Source organism: Camelus dromedarius, chromosome 1 (genome assembly GCF_036321535.1).
Source record: "Camelus dromedarius isolate mCamDro1 chromosome 1, mCamDro1.pat, whole genome shotgun sequence".
Taxonomy (NCBI): domain Eukaryota; kingdom Metazoa; phylum Chordata; class Mammalia; order Artiodactyla; family Camelidae; genus Camelus; species Camelus dromedarius.
This window is the reverse complement of record NC_087436.1, coordinates 85811402-85827553: the sequence shown is the minus strand read 5'-3', so window position 1 is coordinate 85827553 and position 16152 is coordinate 85811402. Positions and strand designations below refer to the sequence as shown.

Sequence of the window (16152 nt, the reverse complement as noted above, 5' to 3'; positions counted from 1 at the left end):
CTCAAGGAAAGTTGTAAGGAGAGTTAGCGGCTCAAACATCCTTAGTAGATACAAGCCAATTCATCAAAAACCAGTTTACATTGAAGTCAATTCACCAAAATTCCACTGGCCAAATGGAATTCACCTAATTTGCCAAATTTTTCAGTTAATCAAAAAGTGTTCATGGAATCCACAGAAAGCTAATCCACTGACAGTCAAACTGCTAAAATTAGACTACCCAATGGCCAGCTCACCAAATTATCAATTCATCAACAACTCTACGTTATAAAGTTTACAGCATATGTGGAAAAATGGGCAAAGCATGCGGATAGGCAGTTCATAGAAGGAAAAGCCCTACTGACCACAGAGCATGCCAAGAGATGTACAGCCTCACTGATAATCAAAGCAATGCAAATTTTGAAAAACACTGAGATTCTATTTTACATACATCAGGATGACAAATGCTGTACAGGAAGAGAATACCAAATATTAGCAAGTGACACAAGTTGGAATCTTCAATAGCAAACTCCCAGCTTAAGCTTAGCAAGCAAGACATTTACTGGGAAGGACCTGTGGAGGAGGGCGGGGGGGAGACAGGTGACATCAGCTGTGTCGCTGTCACAAAGAAAGACTCAGCCGGCCCCACAGGGAGCACTGAGGCTGGGGTCACCCCTCATTGCTGACCCAGCAGAGGTAAAGGAATGAGTCATTTCTATGCCCTCAACTGGATGACCACTCACGGTGGTTTTTTCCAGCTGAGAACATTCCTGAAGGGGCTGAAGGCCAAGGAATGTCTTCCAGCACTATTCTCAGTAGCTGGAGGACTCCGTTCCTCATCCCTGAGGTGGGATCTGAGAGTTAGGCAAGTGTAGCATTGGTTGTTTTCTTTATTTTTAGATATTAAAATTTGGTTCATCATGGATTTTTTGCATTAACTTAGCTCGTTAAAAATATTGCATCAAAATTTTATGTTAAATAGTGCTGCTGTGAACATTGGGGTGCGGGTATCTTTTCGAATCAGAGTTTTTGTCTTTTCCGGATATATGCCCAGGAGTAGGGTTGCTGGATCATATTTTAGCTCTATTTCTAGTTTTTTAAGGAACCTCCTTACTGTTTCCCATAGTGGCTGCACTAATTTGTATTCCCACCAACAGTGTAGGAGGGTTTCATTTTCGCCACACCTTCTCCAGCATTTATTATTTGTAGACTTTTTGATAATAGCCATTCTGACCAGTGTGAGGTGATATTTCCTTACGGTTTTGACTTGCATTTCTCCATAATTAGTGACGTTGAGTAGCTTTCCATGTGCCTCTTGGCCATCTGTATGTCTTCTTTGGAGAAACTACATTAGCGAAGACATGGAAACAATCCAAATGCCTATACGTAGAGAGAGAGAGAGAGAATATTACTCAGCCATAAAAAAAATTTTCCATTTGTAGCAACATGGATGGACCTAGAGGAGATTATACTTAGTGGAGTAAGTCTGAAAGAGAAGGACAGATATTATATGGTACCACTTACATATGGAATCTAAAAAATAATACAAATGAATCTGTAAACAAAACAACCATATTCACAGACATAGAAAAACAAACTTATGGTTACCAAAGGGGAAAAGGATGAGGAGAGATAAATTAGGAGTTTAGGATTAACATATACAAACTGCTATTCATGAAACAGATAAGCAACAAAGATTTACTGTATAACATAGTAACACAGGGAACTGTATTTAATATCTTGTAATAATCTATAATGGAAAATAACTTGGAAAATATGTATAATTATAATAATTATATATAGTTATAAATATAATAATTGTATATATAATTATATATAATTTTAATTATGTATATATTATATACATATATAACTGAATCACTTTGCTGCACACCTAAAACAAACACAATATTGTAAATTAACTATATTTCAATAAAAAATATTATGTTATTACTAAGTTTGTTGGCATTCCCTTAAATTTTGCCTCCATCTCCCTGCCCTGCCTCCAATGGTTGTTTAAACCGGTTAGTAATTCAGGGAAACAAGCTGGCAGTACTTAGTGACATTACATGTCCATATGCTCTGTGATATAGCGATCAGCCTCCTACATGTGCACTCCACAAAACTCATCTCATTCCTCAGTAAGGAGACGTGTGTAAGGACCTGCATCAGGAAATTTTTTATGGTAGCGGACAGCTGGAGACAACCTATACCTAGAGTATGAGTAGTAAAATGGCCCAGGGAGGAGGGTGTAGCTCAGTGGTAGAACGCAAGCCAAGCATGCACGAGGTCCTGGGTTCAATCCCCAGTACCTCCATTTAAAAATAAATAAATAAATAGACCTAATTACCTCCCCCTCAAAAAAAAAAAAAAACCCAAAAAATAAAATAAAATGGACTGAATGCATCCTATGGAATACAAAGCAGCTGTTGGAGGCAATGAACTGAGTATACAAAGATCAACATGGATAGATCTTTAAAACAGAGTAAGAAATAGAAGGATATTTATAGCACCATTCTATGTGTGTAGACTAAAAGCAAACATACAAAACACTAGTTAGGATCCACGTGTTTAAATAAATTTTGTTTGTTTGTTTGTTTTTTAAATGGAGGTACAGGGGATTGAACCCAGGAACTGGTGATGCTAAGTGTGTGCTCTACCACTGAGCTATTACCCTCCCTTCTCCACACATTTTAAGGACATAGAACAAACACATTACAGCAAGTCCTCATGGAGGCAGGGAATGAGAGTGGAGATTGGAGATGAAGGGGGAATATATAAAACACAATAAAACCTGAGAAGGACCTTGTATGGGTCAATGATGACAATATTCTATGAAGGAGAATGATTAACTCACTCTACTATGCTGTAAGGGCCAAAATTTAAAAATATATGATTAACTTTTAAATTTTACTGGCAAATTATGGTATGTGAAATGGTTTCAAATGCCTTTAAGGATTGTCAGCTTGTAGTTAGAGCTGCAGCGCGGACTTGGTTTTCAGTGTGCCACAGCTTGTTCACCCCAACTGTTTTGCAACAGATTTGTCAATCCAACTCAAAATGAATTTCAATTTTGTGTGTGACTCACATTTCAGACACTAATCCCTTCTCAAGTGCTTGAAATACAGGCAAAATATTTATCTGAACTAGCTGGTTTACAAATCTGTGAATTAAGAGACATACAAAAGGCAATGAACTGAAAGACAAGGTATCGGAATAGAGAAACCTGTTCTACCATTCATGAAACTCTTGTCATCCAAAATACATGAAATCTAATTTGAAATACCAATGAAATTCTCATTCCCCATAGTCATTGACCCAAAATGGAGAAAAATCTGGAATACACTGAACTTTGGTCACAGATGTACAGTGAGACTAAACCAAGTTAAAAAGTAAACCAAGGTAAAACTTCAAATTCATCAACTGATATTTCATGAAAATCTTTTAAACCTGTTAACAATAATTCCATCCAAAAAATTCATGTACACTTCATGAACAAGTAAAAGAAATAGGTACATTGATAAACAAGGCAAATTTATTTGAAAATCTGGCTCATCATGTGGAGATTTGCTCTTCAGTGAACTGACCTGGAATACAAGGGACTAATGAATCATTTCCTCTTCCCTCTTCAAGTCTGCTTTTGACATTCATCAGAACTGTGGGTGCCAGGATTGAAATGCTGGGGGGCGGGATCAGGGGAGGGGCTGTGAGATTGGCCCCAGATCAGTACATCTTCAAGGACGGCCCCAACCACCAAGTGCCAGAATTTCAATACATCCCCATTTCCCCGAACCTGATTGCAGGAAGCCGAGTGGAAAAAATTAACCTTGGGCAGAATCCAGTCCGCCTGCAGCTGCAGCCCAAGTGGCCTTTTTAAAAGCACACATTTAATCATGCCACTCCCCAGCATAAACCATTTCAAGGACTCAGGATCAAGTTCAATGGCATCTCAGGACTTAAAAGTTCCCTCAGGTGGGCCTGACTCCAGCCTCAGCTGAAGCCCCTTCCTCCGCCCCCTTCTCTTCCTTCTGCTCTGGCTGTACTTGGCTCTTAGCATTTCCTGGGCACTCCATGGCTACTAGGCTTTTCTTTAGCTGTGCTGTTCCCTCCGCTGGGTACATTCTCTTCCTACTCCTCCCACCAGAGACCCCTCCTGCCTGCTTACCTAACCTTCCATCCCCAAGTGCCTGCTAGCTAACTTTTATGGCTCCCATTAGACATGACTTCCTTCAGGAAGACTTAAGTTAAGAAAACTGCAACCAATACTACAGTATTGGGATATAATTACATTTAAGTGCATCTTGCAGGGAGAGGCACTCGTCGCCCTTTATTCTAGGCTGCTTGTCAGGAATGTTTGTACAGCACACAGCCTCGGAGGACAGAGACAGTGACTCCCTCCAAAGTGAAGAGCAGGTACACTTATTGCCCATTATAAAACCTTTGTGTCCCCTAAGCTCTGGGCTCCTCTCTCATGAGGCAACCCACAACGTGTGCTTGCAATGAGGTGGGCCTAGCCACATTGCCCCTGTGGGATCTGGAGGCAAGAACTGACACAAACATGTTGCTCATACTGCTTGCTGTGCAATGAGTAACCAATCCTTTGTCTCTGACCCAGCGGTCTTCTGACTTCTGCTAGCATCCGTAAAACTGCGACAGGCTAACTTGCTGACTTGCAAGGAGAGTAAAAACAAATCCCTGCTTAGTTCTTGACAGTAATATATGAGTATTAATATCCTGACTTATGTGGCTGTACTGTCATTTAATAAGATTATGTCATTTTTTATAAGAAATACACACTACAGTATTTAAGGATGCTGGGGCACCATGTGGGAAAGTTACTAATAAGGAACAAAATAAAAGGTTTTTGTACTGTACTTGTGACTTCTGTATGTTTGAGATTGTTTCAGCTTTTTTTAAAATATTGATCAGTGGATTCAGGTGATATTAGCCTGACCCATTCAATAAAAAGCTCCCCATCAACTTTTTTTTTTAACTTGACTTTATTTTTTAGAGAAGTTTTAAGTTCACAGCAAAATTGAGCAGAAGGTACAGATTTCCCATACAGTGCCTGCCCCCACATGAACACAGCCTCTCCCTCTATCAGCATACTGCACCAGAGTGGTACAGTCAACTAGCCTCCATTGACACATCATTTCATCCAAAGCCCATGGTTTACATTAGAGTTCACTCTTGGTGTTCTGTGGATTTGGACAAATTTATAATGACATGTATCCACCATTATAGTGTCATACAGAATAGTTTCACTGCCCTAAAAATCCTCTGTGTTCTGCTTGTTCATCCCTCCCTTCCCCATAACCTTTGGCAACCACTGATCCTTTTATTCTCTCCATAGTTTTGTGTTTTCCAGAATGTCCTGTTGAAATCATACAGTATGTAGCCTTTTCAGATTGGCCTCTTTCACTTAGTAGTGTGCATTTAAGCTTCTTCCATGTCTTTTCATAGCTTGACAGCTCATTTCTTTTTACTTCTAAATAATATTCCATTGTCTGGATGTACCACAGTTTATCTATTCACCTACTAAAGGATATTTTCATTGCCTCAAGTTTTGGCAGTTGTAAGTAAAGCTGCAAGAAACATCTATGTGCAGGCTTTTGTGTAGACATAAATTTTCAATTCACTTGAATAAATACAAAGGAGTGCAATTGTTGGATTATATGGTAAGAGTATATTTAGTTATGGCCACTGTCTTTGAAAGTGATTGTACCATTTTTCATTCCCAGTGGCAATGAATGAGGATTCCTGTTTCTCCACATTCTTGCCAGCAGTTGATTTGGATTTTGGTCATTCTAACAGTACATACTGGTATCTCATTGTTTTAATTTGCAGTTCCCTGATGATATACAATGTTGAGCATCTTTTGTATGCTTGCTTTACATCTGTACATCTTCTTTGATGAGGTATCTGTTCAGGTCTTTCGCCCGTTTTTCAACTGAATTGTTCATTTCCTTATTGTTGAGTTTTAAAAGTTCTTTCTATTTTGGGTAATGGTCCTTTATTAGGCACATCATTTACAAATATTTTCTCCTGGTCTGTGGCATATATTCTTATTTTCTTGACCATTAACTTTTTACTTAATGGTTTTGTCATCCATGGAAGATTCTTTTTAACTAGACTCATTTTTTCCTGAACTGATGATTTTCTAATTCAGTTATTCCTTTTGAATTTATTAGCTGTAATTTTTACATAAGGAAGAACTTTTACTCATAAGGTATTTTGTTGCTCTAAAATGAAATTTATACAGGAAAAGCAGAAAAATGTTTGACTTTGTCTCTTTATTTTCAAAGTTCTGATTTGTTTGTTGCCTTGGGGAATGACCAAAGAAATTTGGTTTTGATTGTTTGTTGGCTTCAGATGAGCTCATTATTTTTATGCATTTAATATTTTCAATCCACTGCAGTCATTTTTCCTTTTGATGTTCAAATTTCCCATTTCAGACCAGTGAAAGCTCCTTCAAGATTGATCAAGTGTCTTTTTGTCATGATTTTATTAGTTTTTGATTGCTTCCTTGCTTTAGGCACAGTAAGATATTACAAGTTCAACTTGGGCATTTCTTGCCCAGATCTGAAATCAGCCATTTCTCTAAGGAGCACTGACACCTCTGAGTAGGGAACTGGTATTTAGAGGTGGCACTCAAAGAGCTACAGGTGTTTGTTGCTGCTAAGTTGTCATTAATTCTTACCTTCTCAATGGGTAGAGCTAAGACATGGGCTCTAAATCATGAGTTCATGCTGATATTTACAAGGTTTATATAACTTCTTTGATTTTATCATTTTTCCTACATACTGAAAACCTTTGTTCCTAACAATCTTAACACAATTGTTTATTTATGTTATACTACACAATACTATATTTATAATATACCACAAGTATGCTATAATGGTTTCAGAATAACAATATTTTGTAAAGCACTGAGTCTACAGAATGCAGGTAAATATTTCTCTGTGGTTCCTGTGTGTCCTTAGAATAGATTTAACTAGGGATGTACTGTCAGAATACTGGATTTTATGATCAGATGTTAGGGGCATCAGTTGTCTTGTTTTGCCTAGTACTGAGGGGTTTCCCCAGACCAGGTGTGCCGGTCACCCTACTCGAAGGAATTCTCCACTGTGTGTCATTAGCCACCACATTGACACAGAATTAAGTTCATTTGCTTCAGATTGTTTTCAATTTCTGAGGAATTATTTTTAAAATACATTTTCTAATATACAACATTTACATTGTTTCAAAGCCAAAAGCACACAATGAAGCACATTCAGAGAAGTGTAGTTTCCATCTTAATCATCTGGATTGTATTCTCTCCCTTTAGAGGTGTCATTTTCATTAGTCTTTTTGTTTATTCTACCATTATTTCTTTTTTGAAAATATAAGCAGGTATGTACACATAGTGATATCTCCCTATCTTACACAAAAGTTAACATTCTAAAAACATTATTTTCATATGCTGATTTTTTAAAGTTTTCCCAGATTGGCATTTAATGCAGAACTGCAAAGCCATATACTTGAAAGATTACACTTGTCATCCTCAGAATGATCTTAAACCTGATTCCAGAACTGGGGAAGAACATCTAACCAGCCAGGAGCTGAATGATATGAACAAGGCAGGTTATGCGGGATAGAAAATTCCAAATGTTCTCTCAGCACCAGACTCCTAGTATTACCTACTTAACCCCAAATAGCTTTGAAAAATTATTGCTGAGCTCAGACCCCGGGTATGTAGGAATGTAATATATAATGATGAGTCTGAGATGGTGAGAGGAACTGCTTTCCGCTCCCAGCTGCTGAGGATGGGAAATGCGTGATGAGAGGGCAGCCGGAAGGGCCCTCTCGTGTGGTCCAGTGTCGTGGTGCCAGTGCACAGAGTGAAAGGCACGTGGGCTGCTCCGCCTCCTGGTGCGACAGGGCATGTGGAAGCAGCCAGGATCTTGTGTGAGCTGCCTGCCTGGCTGTGTGAGGGTCCATGCTGGAGCTCTTTGTATGGTGTATGCAGAGTCTCATCATGAGGGAAAGTTTTTAGGGGCTGAAAGAGGAGTCATTTATGAGATCCAATGATTTCCTGGGGTATAAGAGAACAAGCTCCTTTTTTTGTTTTCTTTTTTTTTTTTTTTTTTTACTTATGAGGAATCATGCTCACCTCTTGGCAAATGGGCCCTGCAGCCTGCAGACTGAACACAAGCCATCTGTGGCTGCAGAGTGTTCCAGACAAGGCTGCCATGATTTACATGCCTAACTGGTGGTGTCTACCTGGTGTGACTCAAGGACAGCCCCAAGCTCCCCGGCCCTCCCATTCGTCCTTCCTACCAGGGCCTGCTACCCTCCCCCTCCTTCCATTTGGAAAGGACATGCTCTTCTGAGCTCTTTCTAACAACCAAAGGAAGATATCATTTCTTGAAGGTCACTCTTGAAATGTATTTTCTCCAGGAAGAAGGAGATAGGGAAGCCCTTGCCAAATCCAGCGGAAAATTCAGATTCATGTGTGGAAAAGGAAAAGTGAAATGGTTAGAGCAAGGTCCCTGGAGACTGACCGCACGGGTTTGAATCCTGGCTCTACTATCCTCTCTAGGAACCTTGGGCATCTTACTCTTTTGTTTTTGTTTTTGTTTTTTCTGTGCCTTGGTTTCTCACTTGCAAAATACAGAAAACGAGGCCTTTTCTTAACTCACAAAGTTTCTAGGCACCATGTCTCCCAAAAGACATGTCCATTTAAACCTCAGAATTTGGCCTTATTTGCAGTAAGGGTCTTTGAAGATGCAATTAAGTTAAGGATCTAGAGATGAGATCATCCTGGATCTAGGGTGGGTCCTAAATACACCGACTAGTGTCCTTATAAGAGAAAGGAGAGGGAGATTAGAAACACAGAGACACAAAGAGAAAGCCCTGTGAAGACAGAGTTAGAGACTGAGGTGATGATCTACAAGCCAAGGAATGCTGAGAATTGCCAGCAACCATCAGAAGCAAAGAGAGAAGCGTGGAACAGAACCTCCCTCTGAGGCTTCAGAAAAAAACAGCCCTGCTGACACCTTGATTATTGGCCTCCAGAACTATGAGACAATACATTTCTATCACTTCAAGCCAAGTCAATGGTAATGCATTACAGAGGCCCCAGGAGCAGCAAAGCCTGGAAAGCCATTCACACAGCAAGAGCTCGATAAACACTAGCAGGGGTTACTTAACTCAATTGAAACAAAGCAAAATTGGCTAAGAGGATATGTCAGTGGGATGATGGCAGTGGGAACAAAGCAAGGACCAGGCGGGGAAGAGAAGCCTGGATCATCCGTCATCAACTATTGCTCAGGTAGGCAAAGGAGAATGAGAGCTGATGCTTGACTTCAAGGAGCTTGTCATCTGATGGGCAAAAAGCACCTCTCACTAAGGTGTGGCTTTCATGGATGTGCTGGTGACTCTCTGATGTTCATCTCGAGGGTAGACTTGCTGATTGATCAACTCCCGAGTTGAGGGATCACGTGAAGCTGGGTTGGATTCTCCCATCCTTTGCAGCTGGAGAACTTGGGTAAATCAGTCAACATCCATGAATCCCAGTCTCCCTGGGTGTAAAATAGGCTGAAGAATATCTGTTTCTCAGGTTTTTAAAAAAGAACACATATTTAAGGCACCCAGCTTCACACTTGACACGAGGAAGAGCTCAGAAGCTTTCGCTCCTATGACTCCCCCTCCCCAGATTCTTAACGGGGGGTGGGGGGGTGGGGGTGCCCAACAAGAGCTTCAAACTTAGTGTGGCCCAAAGTGACCTCCTTCAAGCCCTTCTGCCTTCAAAAACTGCCCCTTCCCTTAATTTCCTGATCGAAGTAATGGCATCATCATCCTACTCAGTCTTCCAAGTCCAAACTTAGAAATTCTCCTCTCCTCTCCTCTCTTTTCTTAGCCCTAGCTTCCGGATAATCACAAGATCCTGCTGATTTACCTTCCAACCAGCTCTCAGATCTATCACTTTCTTGCCAGTTCTGCCACTGCTTTCATGTGAGTATTTCTCAGTATCCTTCCAGGGGGTCTCCCTGCTCTTTCCTAACAACCATGCTCCCAGCTACTAGGCCTTCCTCTGCTTTACCACTGGCACTATAGTCTTCAAATCTGATCTGGTTATTTCTGCTGTTTTCAATCTTCCCATTGTTCCTGTTCACCCAGATGATGCAGAGGTCAGGACCAGCATGCACACTGAGAACATGGGAAACCCGGAAGCATTAAAAGCTGATGTGTTAAATCCCAAACACTCAGATGCTCAATGAGACAGGATAGAAGGGACAAAAGGTAAAACAGGGCAGCCAGACTCAGACAGACTCCCTGTCATACCTGTCTTCTGCCTACGGGGCTGAGTCTTGAATTAACTGTCAGGAACGGTGCTGCAGGAGAGTTCAAGCAAGATTATCCCCTGCTTTCTGAATCCAGGACTGAGAACCACAGAGATGGGCTTAAATAAAATGAGCAGGGGGATTTTCCAAAATTAGAAAGCTGCTATGATTTTCCGGATTTGCTGAAGCCTTAGGTTAGGAGGTGTCAGCTGCAACAGCTGTACGTGCAGTGAGAAGTAAGAAACTACTTTCCTGCCATTCTCCCACCTCCCCTGAGTGGGACACTCCAGCCACAATTCTTTCCAAACATACCACACTGTTTTATGCCTCGGGGCCTTTGCACATGCTATTCTATATTTATTTCTTTATTTGGGATTGTCTTTCCCCATTAGAATGTAAGCTCCAATGAGAGCAGGCCTAGAATAGTGCCTGGCGGATAGCAGGTGCTCAGTAAACAGGGAGTGAAAGAACAATGGCCTACATGGCCTAGGATGAACCTCCCTGATCCTGCCTCCCTCCCCCTCTCCTAACTCACTCCCTATTGTGGACCCTTTGGGTTTCATCAGTGTTCCTCTAGGATGGCTCTTGTCCTGCAATCTACAAGCCTGTCTCCTCTAGGAGACCATGAGCCACAGAAGGTCGGGGTGGGGGGTAAGTCATGCTGACGGAGGGCCCCAGTTCCCAGCCCAGGGACAGCCATTAAGCACCATTCACCATGAATGTTTGGGAAAACATAAAGGGGAGCCCCCAGCTCTGCCTGAAGGGTATGGGGAGGTGAAGTCAGAGAAGAATTGCCAGGAAAGGGAAGGTTGGCAGAAGAGAGATGGGAGGTGAGTCTTCCAGGGGTACAAAGGGACAGTCTACAAAAGAAGATGACATCCCAAGATCTACTCTAGGTCTTTTGAGAAAAGTGCTACCAAGGACCAACAAACTGTCCAACTTGAGTCCAAAAAGAAAGGGGGATTTAGTGGGTGACAGCACTGCCTAAGAAGCAGCATTCTTGTTCGCCCCCTGAGTCAGCAGCCTCTCCAGGATCCCCTGTTCAAAGCCTGGGTCAGAATGTGGAACGAGGACATGCAAATTGCTGTTCCAGCAGCCGTTTTGCCTGCAAGCAATCTTGGAGCCCATACAATAGAAGTTTTCAAATAGATGGCTTCAAGTAGCCACAGTGTAATGAGATCAAAATTCTAGGATTGCCAACATGCAGCACGACAGGAAAAATATCATTTACGGCCCGCTCATGAATCCTATTTGCATAAAACTTATGAACCTGAAACACACATTCCCTACGAAGGGAAAATCAAGATCTCTCCCAGTTTTTATTTTCTCTACATGGTGGCAGCCTATCAGGTGAATAAGCCTTCTTGATGAGAGATTTCTCCAAAGCCAAACAAGGCTACTCATAATGGATTCCTTAGTACACAAGTGCATTCATTCAGACACTTCCTTTATAGCTACATTGTAAGAAATAAAGCCTTTCCCCTTAAACTGCTTTACAACCTTAAATCTCTGCCCACGCCCCACCTCCACATCCTCCCACCCACCTGGGGAACAGAGCACTATACACACCTATACCCAGGGGATCCAGAGTGTGTGCACATTTACAGAGGCTGACCAGGGTGCTGAAAATTTTCTATAAGCCCTCACTCTCCTGAACTGATCTGGGCACAACCCTTCAGTCCTTTTAGAGGAAAAACACCCCTAGAAGACTCAGGTGAACTTTTTTCTAGGTAATTTGAGAGAGTTGAATTATATGATGTTTGAAGTTCTTTCTAACATTTTAGAATTCTCCATTCCCTTCTATCCCCTCCCTCCACATTTCTCAACCTCACAACACAGCAAACAAGTTAGGAAAGAGTATGTGTAGTGCTTACTCTGAAAAGACTTTCCTGTGCCTTGAGTGGGTACCAGCTTTTCAGCTGGAGCCTCAAAACCTTGGATTTTTTTTTTTCTGAAGTGTAGTTGATTTACAATGTTGTGTTAGTTTCTGGTGTACAGCATAGTGATTCAGCTATACATGAAAATATATACATATTCTTTTTTATATTCTTTTCCATTATGGTTTATCACAAGGTATTGAATATAGTTCCCCATGCTACACAATAGGTCCTTGTTTATCTATAAACTGTGGTTTTCTTTGGTGCCAGTTGCTACTGCACTCAAAGAGTTGAACCCTTATAAGATGCATTGAACCCCTATTCTGGACACTTAAGACAATGAGCCCTTTATGAGTGTTTCTAGAGGCAATGTGTCTTCACAGCCCCTTGGTTTGACTGGCTAACAGGGAGTACTAGAGGGGTCCCGTGTCAAGGTAGGGCAACATTTCTGGACTTCAGAGGTGGTCAGGGCCACAGAAAACTGAATGGCTCTGGAGGGTGGATGGACTGGGACTTGCAGAAGGCAACAGGGCCTGCAGAGAGCCGAGGGAGGACCTGGGAGGTGGTGTTAGAGCAGAGAGGAGTGCGAGGACCCAAACATGGGCTCCTCCTGTGTCGGGGTTGCAAATCCTCTTGCCCTCAAAGAGCAGCTTGTTCTAAAAATCCCTAGCCTAGTAAGGACCAGAGCAGAGGTTGTGGATTCAAAAGCCTACCAAGGACAGTGGCATAATTGTGTGAGACCTTGTTCCTCAGTGTGGGGAACGGAGCAGGGAGCAAGGGGGCTGTGTAGGGAGCAGGCACATGGGTCCAGCCAATTGTTGATTTTAATGCACAGGGACTCAGCATGGGAAGGTCTGTTGTTTTATGTGAAATTTGCCCATTTCAAATATTAGCAGGAAGAGGATAATAGATCACTGGTAGAATGCATGCTTAGCATGCACGAGGTCTTGGGTTCAATCCCCAGTAGCTCCATTAAAAAAACCCCCACATATTAGCAACTAAAACAAATTTAGAATATTGTGTGTTCCAAACAAAATGCTTTGGTGGGCCAGATTTGGAACTCCAGTGGGATTTGTGCCCAAGGCCAGAGTAATCAAAGATGTTTCACCAGGGAAAGAACATGAGGACCTGGCCTAGGGAAAGGATGTAGGGACCCTCAGATAATCCATGAAAAGAAAACAGGTCAGCAAGCTCAAAAAAACCCTCAAAGTGAGGAAGACTAAGAATATGGGGAGTAATGGAAGAGCTTAGCTTCTTCAGGAAAATTGTATGGTCAGGGTCCGGGGACACATGACGTACCAGGATAGGAATGCCTGTGGTCAATACTGGTACGCCAGGAGCCACTCAGGGGGAGAACTTTCACTCCTTCAGGAATACATAAAGCTTAAAGGAAATTGCTTCAAGTTTCTACTTCTGAGGGAAGTAAGGTCAGAAAAAGATGAGAATAAATCAAAATCCTCTATTATAGAAAGAGCTACACCCCCCTGTTTCAGGATTGCAGGAAAATGAGCAATGCTTTTGGGAGGCCAGACTGAAAAATACAAACCTCTTTAGCTATGACTTGATTACAGGCAATTCATGTCTTAAGACTCCCCTCTCACTGTAGTTCAAATTTGCATCCTTTAAATGGTGGGCTGGAGATGCTGTATTACCATGTATTCAGAATGGAAATTACAAATGAAGTAGGGTTGGGGAATCAATCTTTTTTTTTTTTTTGAGCATCTACTCTGTGCCAAGCCCTGTGTGGGTGTTTCACATGCGACAACTGCTTTTGCCACTCATATAAGGATCTCCAGCATCCTTATGAGATTGATTATTCTGATCATCCTCATTTTACAAATGGGGAAACTGAGGCACAGAGTGGGAACATGACTTACCTAATGTCAGGGAGCTAATAATAAGTGGAAGAACTGAAATTTAAGCCAATCCACTATAACCATAAAAGCAGCTAACACTTCTCTTCTCGCAGGGATCTTTGTGCCACTTCTGAGCTGTGACCTTCCATTATTAACTCCAGCCTGTCTTCAGAGGGTTGTGAAGAGGAAATGAGATGGCACGTATAAGCGCTTAACACACTGACCTGCCCAATAAATGGTATTAATAGTTGTCATTATTACTAGGAGTAACCAGATCTGGCGTTCAGAAGGCCCTGATGACTCTAAGGGCGAGAGACGGGGGAACAGGGACAGATAACGAGGGACTGAGAAGTGACTAGAGATGAAAAAGAGGAGGCAGCAGGTGTAGATGACTCTACGGAAGGTTTGGTGTTTGAAGTTTGTTTCTGAGAAAGTTGATTTACCACTGCTGCTCTGGACTGGATTGTGTCCCCCTCCAAATTTATTTGTCGAAGCCCTAACCCTCAATGTGAGGATATTTGGAGATGTGGCCTCTGGGAGGTGATTAAGGCACGAGGGTGGAGCCCCCATGATGGGACAAGACCTCGCTCTCTGTTCATGACCAGAGGACACAGCAAGAAGACGGCTGCCTGCAAGGCAGGAATCTGCTGGCACCTTGGCCTTGGACTTCTCAGCTTCCAGATCTGTGACAAATAAACATCTGCTGTTTCACCTACTGAGGCTCTGGTATTTTGTGATAACAGCCCGAGGTGATTCAGACAAGGACTATAAGTAGAAGAGGAGAGGCCGTTGGTAGGAGGGAAAGGGGAGCTGGAGGAACAGCCCCAGGGCCTGGAGGGGAGACCTTCAGGAGCCCAGATGAGGCCAGCCCTGGAAAGGGGCAAGGATGCGTCTTCCCCTGAAATGGGAAAGAAGAGAGTGAGTGGAAGACATTGAAGGAAGAAAATTGAGGTACTAAAGTTTGACCTAATCCAACGACAGTGGAGAAAATGTCATGGCTGACAGTGAGGAGAGAAGGTAATTTCTGGGCATCGAGGAGTTGGGAAAAGGCTGTGTGACTTTGGTGAGGAACTAGAACCATGACAAGCACACAGCCCATGGTTCCCGGCACAGCTCTGATTTCAGAGTCTCCCCCATTCTCATAGGTAAGTACATTCATACGGAAATGCATACTTGTCAGAGCTTATGCCCAATTTGGGATTCAAAAAAATAGTTCTACCAACAAATGGTGAATAAAGGAAAGAATGAGCTGAGATTAGATGGAGCAAAGGTGCCCTGGATTCTACCAGTCGGCTGGGGGACTCTAACTCCACAGAACAATCCAGAGAACCAGAAGTAGAGAAGGCTTCCCAAGGGGGCCATGGTGGAAACCCAAATGGGAGAGTTCCAGGGCAAAACTGAGAAGGCAGGCATTGGGATAGAAGCACCTCTTTTCCTGTCCTGACCCAAAGCAAAGAGAGCTTAACTGATACCCAAGATTTCTCAAAATGTATTCCCTGTGGTCAAATAAATTTAGGAAACACTGTGTATTATATTCCCCACAGTTATATTACAAGTCACCATATTAAAGGCTCTGAGAAGTCCTGCAGTAAAGAAACTTTGGGTCAAATAATGAAAATATGCATTTTAATGTAACTGCTCTCTGGGAAAACACTACAGGGACGTGGAAGGACTATAATATCCTACTAAGGGGGTAGGTTATAGCTCAGTGGTAGAGTACATGCTTAGAATGCACGAGGTCCTGGGTTCAATTCCCAGTACCTCTGTTAAAAATAAATCATAAGTAAGTAAATAAATAGGCCAAATTACTTCCCCCACCCAAAAAAGTCAAATAAAAATAATTTTAAAAAATAATTTACTAAGGATTTGGGGTAGCAATGAGTCAGTAAGTGCCCTGCTTAAGAAAAAACAGAGCTGGGCCAGTTAACTGTAGTTTTCTTTTACTGAATGCAATTTGCAGGTTGGGGGCCAAAACAAAAAAGCTGGATTTGAATGAAGAAAGGATAGAGAAGACTTCCACGTGGGTCAGGAAAAGGAGATCTTGGAAAAGAGGTAACTCTACTGAGAATATTTAAGACAGCCTTTTATGGATATGGGGGACAAACCTTTATTTTTCCC

At 42.0% G+C, this 16152-nt stretch overlaps 1 non-coding gene across 1 annotated transcript; it reads left to right on the top strand.

Moving 5' to 3' along the window:
- The first annotated feature begins 15723 nt into the window (after positions 1-15723).
- TRNAS-AGA (transfer RNA serine (anticodon AGA)) lies at positions 15724-15800 on the top strand. Its single transcript has one exon. It is a non-coding gene; the product is annotated as a tRNA-Ser (tRNA).
- The last annotated feature ends 352 nt before the right edge of the window (positions 15801-16152 follow it).